Raw genomic sequence first — 12,953 nt, 5'->3', positions numbered from 1 at the left:
ACACAAGACAAGGGTTTAGACAGCTTCGGGCGCCGGGAAACATCATCCGGTAACAACCCTACATGCTGTTTGAGGCTAGATCTCACTATCATCACGAGGGAGTCGCCGTAAACCGGCTCTCCTTCAGTTGTATCTAGCCCTAGAGATTGTTTCTTTCTTCTCCCCCTTTGAGGAGCCCTGCCCCTCCTTATATATGTTGAAGGGGCGGGTTACATTTGGAGTCCAACTCGGACTTTAACTTAAACTATTTTGACTTCCCTTCCTAGGCTTCTTAACGTCTGCCGGTTTAACATTGTCAGCCGGTTTAACATTGTCTGCTGGTTTAACACCAGCCGGTTTACCGTCTGTCGGGGGAAACTGACCCACGAACACCTATGGGGCCGGCGGACCGGGCCCCTTTCGGTTCGGCGGGGGGCGGAGGTCGCACGAAGAGCAGATCGAGGCGAAGCACACGAGCGGTTTACCTAGCTTCGGAGCTCTCCGGAGAGATAACACTCCTACTGCTGCTTGTCTGGTTGTATTATCTTGTGTTATTGCTCTAGAGAGAGCGTCGTGTTTCTCTGGGTTCCCGAACTAGTCGAACCTTGTGAACAAGTTGAACCGAACCGAAACCCACACAAACCTCCTCCACGTTGCGCATGGGCCTCCTTTTATATGCTAAAGGGGTCACCGACAGGTGGCAACGCAGAGAAGGGTTCAAATGTAAAAAGTGAGGTGGTTGGTACAGTTACTTGTACAGTGCACCCTACCTAACTCTGACGGCAGGGGACAAGGGCATTAAATGCCCGTCTGAGTTGCCCAAACAGTGCCGAAAAGGACCGTTAGGGGTGCCACCGTTCGCCATGATGGCGATCTTGTCAGCTTCGCATGCCACTACGCACCGCTGGCTGCACAACCTCCCGCCACACGCGCCTGGAGAGGCCCCTAGAGCGACACGTTGGTGGATGTGCTGGAGCGTGGGCACAGAGTGGCTGCCTGCCGCGGCAAGCGCCTTGCCGCTGCTGCTATCTTGTCGGGCCCGGAGGCTTGTCGCTCATCGGGCTTCGAGGTGCCTTGGTTGGTCTTCCCGGCAAGCTCCTCTTGCCGGGGCCTTGTTGCCTTGTCGGAGCGCGTGGCGCGTCGCGGCAAGTTCCTTGGAGTGCCTCGGTTGGCCTTCCCGGCAAGCTCATCTTGCCGGGGCCTTGTATCCTGAGCTTAAATACTTTGTTCTTGAATGGCTCCAAGGGAACCTTGGAGGGTCTTGGCGTTCGCCCGGCAAGCCTTGCCGCGGGGCGCTGCAACTGCCCGTGCACAAGTTCGGGGTACTAGGGTTCCCCTATTCTAGTACACCGACAGGATCCCCCGGGCCTGGGCCAGACACGGTGCCGAGCACTGTTGGGCCAGGCCCAAGACAGGGCACGGGCACACGCGGACTGGGCCACACCAAATCTCGCTCCGTATCCACCGCGCTCTCCCATAACGGCACGCGTTGAATGTGGCATTGTGGGAGAGATCGTGGGTGGTTCTTTATTCGGAAGGGCGAAACGTCCGCCCCGTCCCTCTTTATAAGCAGAGGAAACAGGGGCAGTTCGTTCCCCCTCGCTGGTTGCTACTACTCCATCTTCAAGAAACTCCGCCGCTCCCCCCTTCTTCCCGAAGCCGAGAGAGCAGCGCCCCGCCCCCCATTGCCACCAGCATCACCACGCCGTCGACCTCCCTCACCACCTCCGCCATGGCCCCGAAAGCCGACAAGGGAAAAAGCGTGAAGTCAGCCGAGGCGCAGCAGCTCGCGGCGCTACGGAAGGAGCGGGCGATCTTCTCCCCTCAGCTCGGCGTGCAGGAGCTGAGGGAGTACTTCTACCTCTTTTGGGCGACGGAGACGCGTGCGCATCCGCGCACGAGGGTACCCCCGGCCACTGCTTCGAAGCTGGCTCCAAACGGGTACCCATTCTTTGCGCTATTCTTCTATTGCGGGCTCTGCCCGCCCTTCTCGGAGTTCTTCTGTGATATCATGAACACATACGACTTCCGCCTCCTTGACTTAACCCCCAACGCTGTCCTGACCATGGCAGTTTTCGCACATTTGTGCGAAAACTTTGTCGGAGTCCACCCCAATGTTGCTCTTTTCCGCCACTTCTTTATACCTCGGGTAGAGAGAGGAGAGCCGCTTGCCGGAGGGATTGCCTGGGTCTCAAGAGTCGGCAAGAAGGAGGCGTACTTGGATGGTGAGCTCCGCAGCAAGTGGGAGGAGTGGAGAGCGGAGTGGTGCTGGATCGCCGAGGAGGATCCGCAGCCCTTCACCGCCGTGCGCCAAGCTCCAATAGTGCGCGGCAATGACTGGCGCAACGTGGCCCCGGAAGACGAGAGGCTGAAGATCGCCATCACTAGGATTCTTCGCCTCAGGCTTGCCGGACTCACTGTAGGTGCTGTCGGGGCAGATTTCCTCCGCTGCCGCATTGCCCCCCTGCAGGAGAGGGGGAGGCCCGCCTGGGAATTCAAGAACTCGGCGGACATCATGAGGCTGCGGCCGGGCCTCAACTACAACTTCACTGTCTTGGAGCTGGATGCAATGCTTCTGGAGTTGTTCAAATGCGACCCCCAGCACCCATTCACGCTGCCGAGGGGCGTTGTCCCATTATGCAACAATTCTTCGCTTGACCGGATCCGCGCTATGATGCCGTTGTGCGATTCACACGGAATAGTTCCAACTTGGCAAGAGCCTGCGGATGACGTCGTGCAAGCGTTCTTTGACAACTTGGAAGAGGTGCCGGTCCACGCTGACGAGCAGAAGAGCCTCACCCGTGACACCACCGACGAGGAGCTGCAGCGCATTGCCACTAGGGCGGAAGAGGCTGCGGCCGCAGCTGCCGCGGGCGCATTCGGGTTCACCGTGGAGGAGGCGGAAGCTACAGAGGCGGCAAACCTTGCCGAGCGCGCGGAGTTCATTGGCGAGGAGGAGCCTGCCGGTTCCGAAGCCGAGCCGAGCGAGGCCGGCGAGGAAGAGCCCGAGCCCTCAGAAGGCTTGCCGCAGGCGGAGCCCCCAGCCCCGCCAAGAAGGCGTCTTCGCAGGGCCACGGACGTAGCAGGGCGGCAGCCGGCTCAACAGCCGACAAGCCGTGCGACACGCTCTACTGCGGCAAGTCACGTTGCCGCGGGAGCGCCTCACGCAGCAGCGGCAACTGGAGCGGGATCTTCCCGGGCCACCGCCACCGCCCCCGCCAAGCGGGCAAGGGACCCTACTCCTCCGCCTCGCTGCACCGTGGGAGGGCCGGACTTCGATCTTTCCGCGCTCAGCTCCGACGAGGAGGAAGAAGAGTAAGTTTCTTTGGTGCTCTTGTAGTTCTTCAATCTTGCTGTTTATATCTTGTATTTGACTTGCTCCAACCTAGACTCCTTTCTTTTCAGGACGCTGGCCCAGAGAGCGGCGAAGAGGGCCAAAGCCGCGGTGATCGTCATCGAAGATGACCCCACCTTGTCAATAGGGGGTGGGTCCGAGATCACCTTGACAGACCCGGCAATCACTCCTCAAAGCAGCCCCCAGCGCAGCCCCCAGCGTAAGTTCATAGTTTAGCCTTCTGCTGCCGGGCGCGCTTGAGTGCCTTTTCGTTTGTTGATATCTTGCTTGTTGATTTGTGTAGGAGCAGAGCAGCCACATCAGGAGCACCCGGAGGCTGGTCCCGAAGTGCCATCTGCTTCGACAACGCCACCAAGGGAGGGGTTCCTGGTAAGGGAGCGCTCTCCGTCAAGGGAGAACTCTCCGGCAAGGGACAGCACCCTCGATCCTGCGGCGACCGAGGCCGCAACTGCAGATCTTGGCGCAGGTAATTTACTTGTCCAAAAACCTTCCCTTGGGTTCTTCTTCTTCTGATTTTCTTCTCTTGGATTTTTGATTGATTTTTCTCCCTTCTTCGTTTTTCAGACCCCTCTACTACTGAGCCAATGGAGACAGAGGGCACCGGCGAGGAAAGGGCCGGTGCTGATGAGACCGCCGGCGAGGAGGCCGCCAGGGCTGCCGCTGCAGAAGCCGGCGAGGGGTCGGGCGATTGTACTGACGACCCTGAGGCCGCAGGAGCGCCAGGCGCTGCACCGACCGCCGATCCCTCTGCCGCTTCTGCGGAGCCGGGCTCCGAGGAGCCCCATCCGGCGCCTACTTGAAGGCCGGCGACGACATCTTCATCAAGCTACCCTGGGCATCGAGCTCCAGGGCGCCAGTCGAGGGGGAAACTTTTGACGGGGAGGTGCTCACCTCTGCTGGACTGTCGTTGGTCGACGCGACCAGCAGAAGCAGTGGCGAGCCTGAGGAGGAGCAGCTGCTGCGGAAGCTGCTGTCACTCTACCGCGCCCGGCAAGCCAAGCTGGCTTCCCGGGAAGCGCTTGTTGCGAAGGCGGGAGTGGACATGGAGAAGCGCGCGGAGGAGCTCCGGGGCCAAAATCAAGAAGCTCTCCGGTCTCTGGCTCAGGAGCGGGAGAGACTCGACGAGGAGCGCATGGCCTTCCTTTTCGAGAAGGCCGAAGCAGAGGAGGAACAAAGGCTGGCCGCCGAGAAGCAGTCTGCGCGAGAAGGTGAACTGGTGCAGCGGAAGGCCAACCTCGACAGCTACGAGGAAGAGCTCGCCGAGCGCGAGCAAGCACTTGGCGGGGCGCTCAAGGAGGCAAAGGACGCTGCGGCTATTGCACAGGCCGCCAAGAAAGAGCTGGAGAGAAAGTGGCGCAACTGGAGGCCAACATTGGGAAGAGCGGCGAGGAGCTTGCCGCGCTCAAGCGTGAGCGCGAGAAGGATGCTGCCGCCCATGGTGAGCTGCAAGGTCTTCTCGCTGAGAGGGGCAAGGAGCTCAGCGCCGCCAAGGATTCCAAAGCAGACCTGGAGCTGAAGCTAGCCACGCTGACGCAGACGCTGGAGGCCGCCAAGGAGCGGGAGAAGACCTTGTCGGAGAAGGTCAAGGCTGACGCGGCGCTGCTGGAGAGCATCGCAGTCACCCAGAACTCGTTCAGAGACACTGTGGAGCACTGGACCGAGGGTCTGGTGAACATTGCCGCAGTCATCAATGAGGAGCTGGCGCAGCTGGGGATGGAGGACTTTGGGTATCCTTCCGACGAGAGTCTCCAACCCAGCGCCAAGCTCAGCCTGTTCTTCAAGGGCATGATGACGGCACTCCAACGGCTCCGGGAGAGGATCCCGAAGCAACTGGCCGACGAGTCGTGCAAAATCTGCGCCGGGGTTCTCCAGAAGGTGCTGATGAAGGTGGCCTTCCGCAATCCAGGCCTCAGCTTCACCAACATCCTCAGGTCCTTGCCGCCCGACGCCGATCTGGATGCACTCAAGGCCCTTGTCGCACCCATTGTGGACAAGGTGAGCGAGATCAAGAGGGTCGAGGGCGGACGCGTAGACTAGGCCGTCCATTTCTTCTTTTCCCTTGTCACTGCTAGTCATGTTATGAAAACATTCTGTTAGAGCTGCGATAAGTTATCTTGTAATATAACTTGATTTCTGTTATCAATTGCTATGTTATTTCCTCTACTAGATTCCTTCCTTTGTATGTTTTTACCCTACGCTTCTAGGGAACTTGTCGGCGCAAGCACCCGAGCCGCGAGCGCTGAGTGCGGAACTTCAGCAGCCTGCTGGCGGCGCTGCTTCCGACAAGAAACCTTGTCGCGACTAGATGCAGCACACTTAAGCTGTTGAGCGGACTCGAAACAAAGTAAGGGCGCAACTAGCCACGAGTTGGTTCCTCTGTGCACAGGTTTTCCATATAAAGCAGGGTTGTTCGAGGAAGATAACTCAAAAATTTAAAAACTGATTGCTCAAACTTTAGCAACTTAGCTTTTCTGTCGTTTGCTTCCCGGCAAGGCAAAACTTTGCTTGAACGACGCCTGGTCCATACCACAATCTTCTCCTTCCCCCCCGGCAAACTTGTGTGCGAGGGAACCTTCTTTTCCTTTGTTGAAAAAGAAGAAAGAAGAGAAAATAATAATATGGAGCTCTTCGGCTCGTTACTGCTTACCGGATGTAGGTGCTGCACAAAGTGTCAGATAATCGCATGCAAGAAAGAAACTAATGCATGAAATGGACAAGTTGTGCGGAGCACATGGGGTTTTACTTATGCACAAGATCTGCGCCCGGCTTTGTACAAAGGATTACATGCAACAGCGGCAAGACTTGTACAAAAGGTGGTTGCCGGAACGGGTTCCGGCAACCGCGCCCTACGGGAAAAACTTACGAAGATGTTCTATGTTCCAGGAGTTGCTCATCGGAATGCCATCTCCGGTCTCAAGGCGGACAGCGCCGGGCCTTGTGACTCGTTTCACCCTATAGGGGCCTTCCCACTTCGGCGTCAACTTGTTGGAACTCTTGGCGGACTGAACGCGCCGAAGAACAAGGTCGCCTTCCTCGAAGCTTCTGGCCTTAACTTTGCGGCTATGGTAGCGGCGCAAAGCTTGCTGGTATCGAGCAGCTCGTACAACAGCCTGAAGACGATCTTCCTCAAGGAGCAGCGCGTCGTCTTGCCGCAGCTGTTCTTGCTCAAGCTCATCATAAGCGAGCACTCGAGGCGATCCGTATACGAGTTCCGTGGGGATAACTGCCTCTGCTCCATAGACTAGAGCGAAAGGTGTCTGGCCAGTGGCTCGATTTGGCGTCGTTCTGATCGACCAAAGAACCACCGGCAGCTCCTCGATCCAGTTTCTTCCGCACTTGCGTAGCCTGTCGAAAGTTCTGGTCTTGAGCCTGCGCAGCACTTCAGCATTTGCCCTCTCTGCTTGACCGTTGCTTCTCGGATGAGCAACAGAAGCGAAGCAGACCTTGGCGCCAAGGTCTTGGACATACTGCATGAAGGTGCGGCTCGTAAATTGTGTGCCGTTGTCGGTGATGATCCTGTTAGGGATCCCGAAACGGCAAACAATTGACCTGAAGAACTTGACTGCTGACTGTGCTGTCACCTTCCTCACTGGCTGCACTTCCGGCCACTTTGTGAACTTGTCGATTGCAACGTACAAGTACTCAAAGCCCCCGACAGCTCGGGGGAAGGGGCCGAGGATATCGAGCCCCCAGACCGAAAATGGCCAGGATAAAGGGCTCGTCTGGAGAGCTTGAGCTGGCTGGTGTATCTTTTTGGAATGGAACTGGCACGCTTTACACTTGGTTACTTGTGCAGTTGCATCCTAGAGGGCTGTCGGCCAAAAGAAGCCTTGCCGAAACGCTTTGCCGGCAAGTGCCCTTGCGCCTATGTGGTGGCCACATATGCCTCCATGTATCTCTGCCAACAGCTTTTGTCCATCTTCCCGGCAAATACACTTCAATTTCACACCGTTGAGTCTTCTTCTGTACAGTATGCTATCGATAAACTGGTACATACTTGACTGCCGGGTTACTTTTTCCGCTTCTTCTTGCTCTTCGGGAAGTTCTCCTGTCTGAAGGAAATGTACAATCTGCTGTGCCCATGCTGGAGCTTGTGGCTCGACAACAAGGACTAAAGGCACATCTGCTGCTGCGGGAACATCCGCTTCTACGGCAAGGACTTGCGGCCCTGCCGGAGCTTGATGTTCCCCAGAAAGCTTGCCGGAGCAAAACTTGTCGGGAGCGTCTGCTTCAACGGAACAAACCGTAAGGCTTGCCGGAGCAGACTGCCCCTCAGCATTCTTGGTGTTGATCTTGGGGACTTTCTTGGCGGCGGCTTCGGGGAGCTCTGCCGGAAAGTAGTCACCAGAAATCAACTTCCTCTTCTTGCTTTGTCCAGTTGATGGTGTTACGGATGGTTGAGTCAACTTGAGCACAAAGATTCCTGGTTCCACAGGTAAATTTAGTGCGGCGCACTTTGACAAGCCATCAGCAATGTCATTCTGAGCTCTTGGGATATGCTCCATCTGTAGGCCGTCAAAGTGCTCTTCTAGATTCCTCGCTTCATCAACATATGCTTCCATCAATGGACTTTGGTAGTTCTTGTTCACTTGGCGGACGACCAGCTATGAGTCACCCCTGACAATGAGCTTCCTGATCCCAAGATCTGCTGCAATTCTGAGACCGGCAAGCAATCCTTCATACTCTGCAGTATTGTTGGTTGCTTGCTCCTTGGGGAAGTGCATCTGGACTACGTACTTGAGGTGCTCTCCGGTCGGTGCGACAAGCAGCACGCCCGCACCGGCGCCTTGCAGCGAGAAGGCACCATCAAAGTACATCAGCCACTCTTTACTTGCCTCTTTGACGGGGATGCTCGTCTCTGGAATTTCTTCATCTGGTGTTGGCGTCCACTCCGCTATGAACTCTGCCAATGCTCTGCTTTGGATAGTTGAAGTGCTCTCAAACTTGAGGCCAAAGCTTGACAGTTCCAGCGCCCACTCGACAATCCTGCCCGTTGCTTCTGGATTTTGCAGTATCCTCTTCAGCGGAAAGCGAGTGACGACTGTGATCTCATGTGCTTGGAAGTAATGGCGCAGCTTTCTCGAGGCCATGAGAAGGCCGAAAAGCAGTTTCTGCACACCGGAGTACCTTGACCTAGCCCCCTGCAGAAGGGAACTGACAAAGTAAACTGGGCGCTGCACCATTCTTTTCTGCATCTTGTCTTGCTCCCGCGCCGATCCATCCTTGTCGGGACCAGAGCTTGTCGGCGAAACCCCCTGCTTGCCGCTGGATGCATCTATCGGGGTTGCTGGCTCATCGTCTGCCTCCCTCTCTGCCACTAACGCAACACTAGCCACTTGATTGGTTGCCGCTATATACAGCAGCAACTTCTCTTGCGGCTTAGGTGCGACAAGTGTTGGAGTGGAGGACAGGTATCTCTTCACGTCCTGCAGCGCAGCCTCCGCCTCCGGAGTCCATTTCATTGGACCTGCCTTTTTCAAAATTTTGAAAAATGGCAGGGCGCGTTCAGCAGATCGAGAGATAAACCTGCTGAGAGCAGCCACGCAACCGGCAAGCCTTCGTACATCCTTGACGCGCTTTGGTGCTTCGATCTGCTCAATGGCCTTGATCTTGTCGGGATTGGCTTCAATTCCCCGCTGAGACACGAAGAACCCGAGAAGCTTGCCGGAAGGGACTCCAAACACGCACTTCTCGGGGTTAAGCTTCAGGTTGATCTTGTGCAGATTTGCAAATGTCTCGTCTAAATCTTGAATTAGGGTCGCCCTGTTCTTGCTTTTGACCACTATGTCATCCATGTAGGCTTCCACATTTCTATGCATCTGCGGCTTAAAAGCGTGGTGGACTACCCTTACGAACGTTGAACCAGCATTCTTCAAACCGAAAGGCATCCGCACGAAGCAGTACGTGCCGCACGGGGTGATAAATGCGGTTTTCTCTTCATCTTCTTCTCTATGAAGATCTGATGGTATCCTGAGTATGCATCAAGAAACGAAAGCAAATCGCATCCAGCTGTGGAGTCAACAATCTGGTCAATACGCGGCAAGGGAAATGGGTCTTTGGGACAAGCTTTATTAACATCAGTGAAGTCAATAAAAAGTCTCCATTTCCCGTTAGCCTTGCGCACAACAACAGGATTGGCCAACCACGTGGGATGGAGCACTCCTCTGACAAGGCCTGCTGCTTCCAACTTCCTGATTTCTTCTGTGATGAATTCTTGGCGCTCCACTGCCTGCTTCCTGACTCTCTGCTTGATGGGCCGCGCATGAGGACAGACGGCAAGGTGGTGCTCAATTACTTTCCTGGGAACACCGGGGATATCAGACGGTTGCCACACAAACATGTCGACATTCGCTCGCAGGAAAGCAACGAGCGCGCTTTCCTATTTGGGGTCAAGAGCAATGCTGATGGCGAAGGTACCACCAGCGCCATCCTCCTTGGCAGACACCTTCTTGGTCTCAGGTGGAGCTGCCATTGCCTTCTTACACTTGCCGGTGGAGCTCGATGGTGCGTCCTCGACGGTGGCGCAGCACTCCGAAGAGATGCGCTTGCCGGAGTGGGCATCAGAGCTCTTGCCGGACTTGGTCTTCTTCTTCCCTTCGGGAGCTTCAGCGGAAAGTGTCTTGCGTTCTGCTGCGGCTGCTGCTTCCCGGTAGATCTTGTCGGCGCAGATAAGAGCATCCTTCTTGTCGCCAAGGACAGAGATGAAACTTATCGGGCCTGGCATTTTCAGTACGTTGTACACATAGTGAGAGGCTGCCATGAACTTGGCGAGTGCCGGACGGCCAAGGATTCCATTGTAAGGAAATGGTAAGTCAGCAACATCGAATGTGACCCTCTCAGTCCTGAAGTTCAGTTCGCTGCCAAATGTTACCGGCAACGTGATCTTTCCCTTCGGCTTGCTCCTTCCCGGGTTGATTCCTTGAAATGTACCGGTCTCTTCGAGCTCGCTGTCAGGGATCCGGAGTTTCTGGAGCACCGCGGAGGAGATCAGATTCAAGCCGGCCCCGCCGTCAACTAGCATCTTTGTGACCTTGAGGTTGCGGATTGTTGGTGAAACCAACATCGGCAAACACCCGACCGCGGTTATGCGATCAGGGTGGTCCTCAATATCAAAGATGATAGGCGTGCTGGACCATTTCAGAGGCTTGCGTGACTCGACGGGTGGTTCAGCTGCATTAACTTCCCGCACCCACTGCTTGAGCTGACGGTGCGAGGTATGCAGAGAAGCACCACCGTCAACGCACAGGACCTCCGTGGCTTTCTGGAACTCCTGCTCATCAGTCTCCTCATCATCCATGTCTTCATCGTCGTCGTCATCTTCATCGTTGTCGCGGCCGCGAGGAGGTCGGTCCCCTTGCCGCTGCTTGGCCTTGCCGCAGCGTCCTCCTCGCCCGGGACGTTTCTTGCCGGATCCCCCAGCACCTTCCTGGGCCTTCTCCTTGTCGCGTCGCTCGTATTCAGCTTTCTGTTGCTCAACAAGCTGCTCGACTTTCTTACAGTTCTGGAGATCATGGCCCTTGGTGCGGTGGATCTTGCAATACTGCTTGTTGGTGCCGTCCTGCTTGTCGGCGACCGCCACCTCCGCGGCAACCTCCTTGCCGGAGTCACCAGCTTTAGTTTCCTTGGCGCCACCACCGTTGCCGGACTGCTCAACAACTAGCACCTCTTTACCTTTTCTCCTTCTGTTGTTCCGCCGCCGGTTTTTCTTTGACGGGGCAGCATCTTCACTGTCAGATCCTCCCGCTCCTACATTCTCTCCGGGGAGTCTCCTCCCTTCCTCAGCGCGTGCACACTTGTCGGCCAGTGCATATAACTCACTGACGTCCCTGATCTTGCACATCGCCATTTCCTCCCGCATCCTACGGTTTCGCACATTCTGATGGAACGCGCTGATCACCACGGCAGGGTGGACGTCTGGGATGTTGTGCTGCACACTGCTGAATCTCTGAATGTACTTGCGCAGGGGCTCTCCTTCCTTCTGGGCGAGCAAATGAAGATCACTCTCCTGGCCATGAGGCTTGTGTCCACCTGTGAAGGCGCCGACAAACTGATGGCACAGATCAGCCCAAGAAGATATGGAGTTGTCCGGCAAGTGCATGAGCCAGGACCTGACGTTGGGCTTGAGCACCAGCGGGAAGTAGTTGGCAAGGATCCTGTCATCTCGTCCCCCGGCAGCCTGTATCGCAATGGTGTAGATGCTGAGGAACTCTGACGGATGCGTCTTGCCGTCGTACTTCTCTGGTACGTCTGGCTTGAAGTTGTTCATGCTGGGCCATTGGACTTGCCGCAGCTCACGAGTGAACGCGGGGCAACCTACCACGTACGGCAGATCGCCTGGTTCCCCTAGCGCATGCATGTCAACAGAGGGCCCGGCGCGCTTGTCAGATTGACGCCGCGCTTCTCTTCGGCGCTCGATGCGAGTTCGAGAGTCTTCTTGTTGTCGATCATGAAGAACTTGGCGCTTATTGCGACGAGCTCGTGGATCCGACGATGTGGTGGAGTCGCTGTCGAGGTGGATCCGGCGAGTTGGTGATCTTGGCCTTCGGGGTGGTGATTGCATGGTAGTTGCACCTCCACCCGTTTTGTTGCCACCGGCTCGCGCCTGGCAACCCTGCCGCGGCGGTGACGCGCTCGGCCGCCGTGGAGTGTCGCCGTTGGCGTAGCCGATGAGACTCTGAATGGTGGCCCTCCATTCGTCGATCTTGTCCGACGTCGGAGGGTAATCTTAGAGAAGTTGAGCTCGCGCCAAAGCTTCTGCTGGAGTGGTGGGTGGCAGTGGCGGACGGCGCGAGGAGCGGGACGTGCTCGAACTTCTAACTATGTTAGAAGGAGCAGTATCCCGTCCAGGCGACCGTGCCCCGCTCATGCCAGCACGCTGGCGTTCAAGCTGGTCTTGAGCGCCCCGAGATCCACCAGCTTGGCCTTGGTCTATCATGCGTATGGCACTGAAGTGCCATGACGCTGTTGGTCTTGTGCCTCCTGAGAGTGGCGTGGAACATGTACAATCGCCGAGGTTTGTGCAGCCTTGTTCTTGGACCTGGCAGCATCATGAGCTTCCTCGTCGACGTCTATTCTTCCGCCGGCGTCCATTCCACCATCCGTTTGCTCCAACGATGGCGGAAGCGATGTGGACGGAGCGGCTGACGCCAAAGTCTTCTTCTTCGATGGCATGTTGATGAAGGGAATGAAGATCTAGCTCGTGTGAACACCGGATCAGGTTCACACAATCTCGACGCCCCCTACCTGGCGCGCCAAAGATGTCGGGGAAACTGACCCACGAACACCTATGGGGCCGGCGGACCGGGCCCCTTTCGGTTCGGAGGGGGGCGGAGGTCGCACGAAGAGCAGATCGAGGCGAAGCACACGAGCGGTTTACCCAGCTTCGGAGCTCTCCGGAGAGATAACACTCCTACTGCTGCTTGTCTGGTTGTATTATCTTGTGTTCTTGCTCTAGAGAGAGCGTCGTGTTTCTCTGGGTTCCCGAACTAGTCGAACCTTGTGAACCAGTTGAACCGAACCGAAACCCACCCGAACCTCCTCCACGTTGCGCATGGGCCTCCTTTTATACGCTAAAGGGGTCACCGACAGGTGGCAACGCAGAGAAGGGTTCAAATGTAAA

The sequence above is a fragment of the Triticum dicoccoides genome, chromosome 7A (assembly GCF_002162155.2).
Source record: "Triticum dicoccoides isolate Atlit2015 ecotype Zavitan chromosome 7A, WEW_v2.0, whole genome shotgun sequence".
NCBI lineage: Eukaryota > Viridiplantae > Streptophyta > Magnoliopsida > Poales > Poaceae > Triticum > Triticum dicoccoides.
This window is presented reverse-complemented; position numbering follows the sequence as displayed.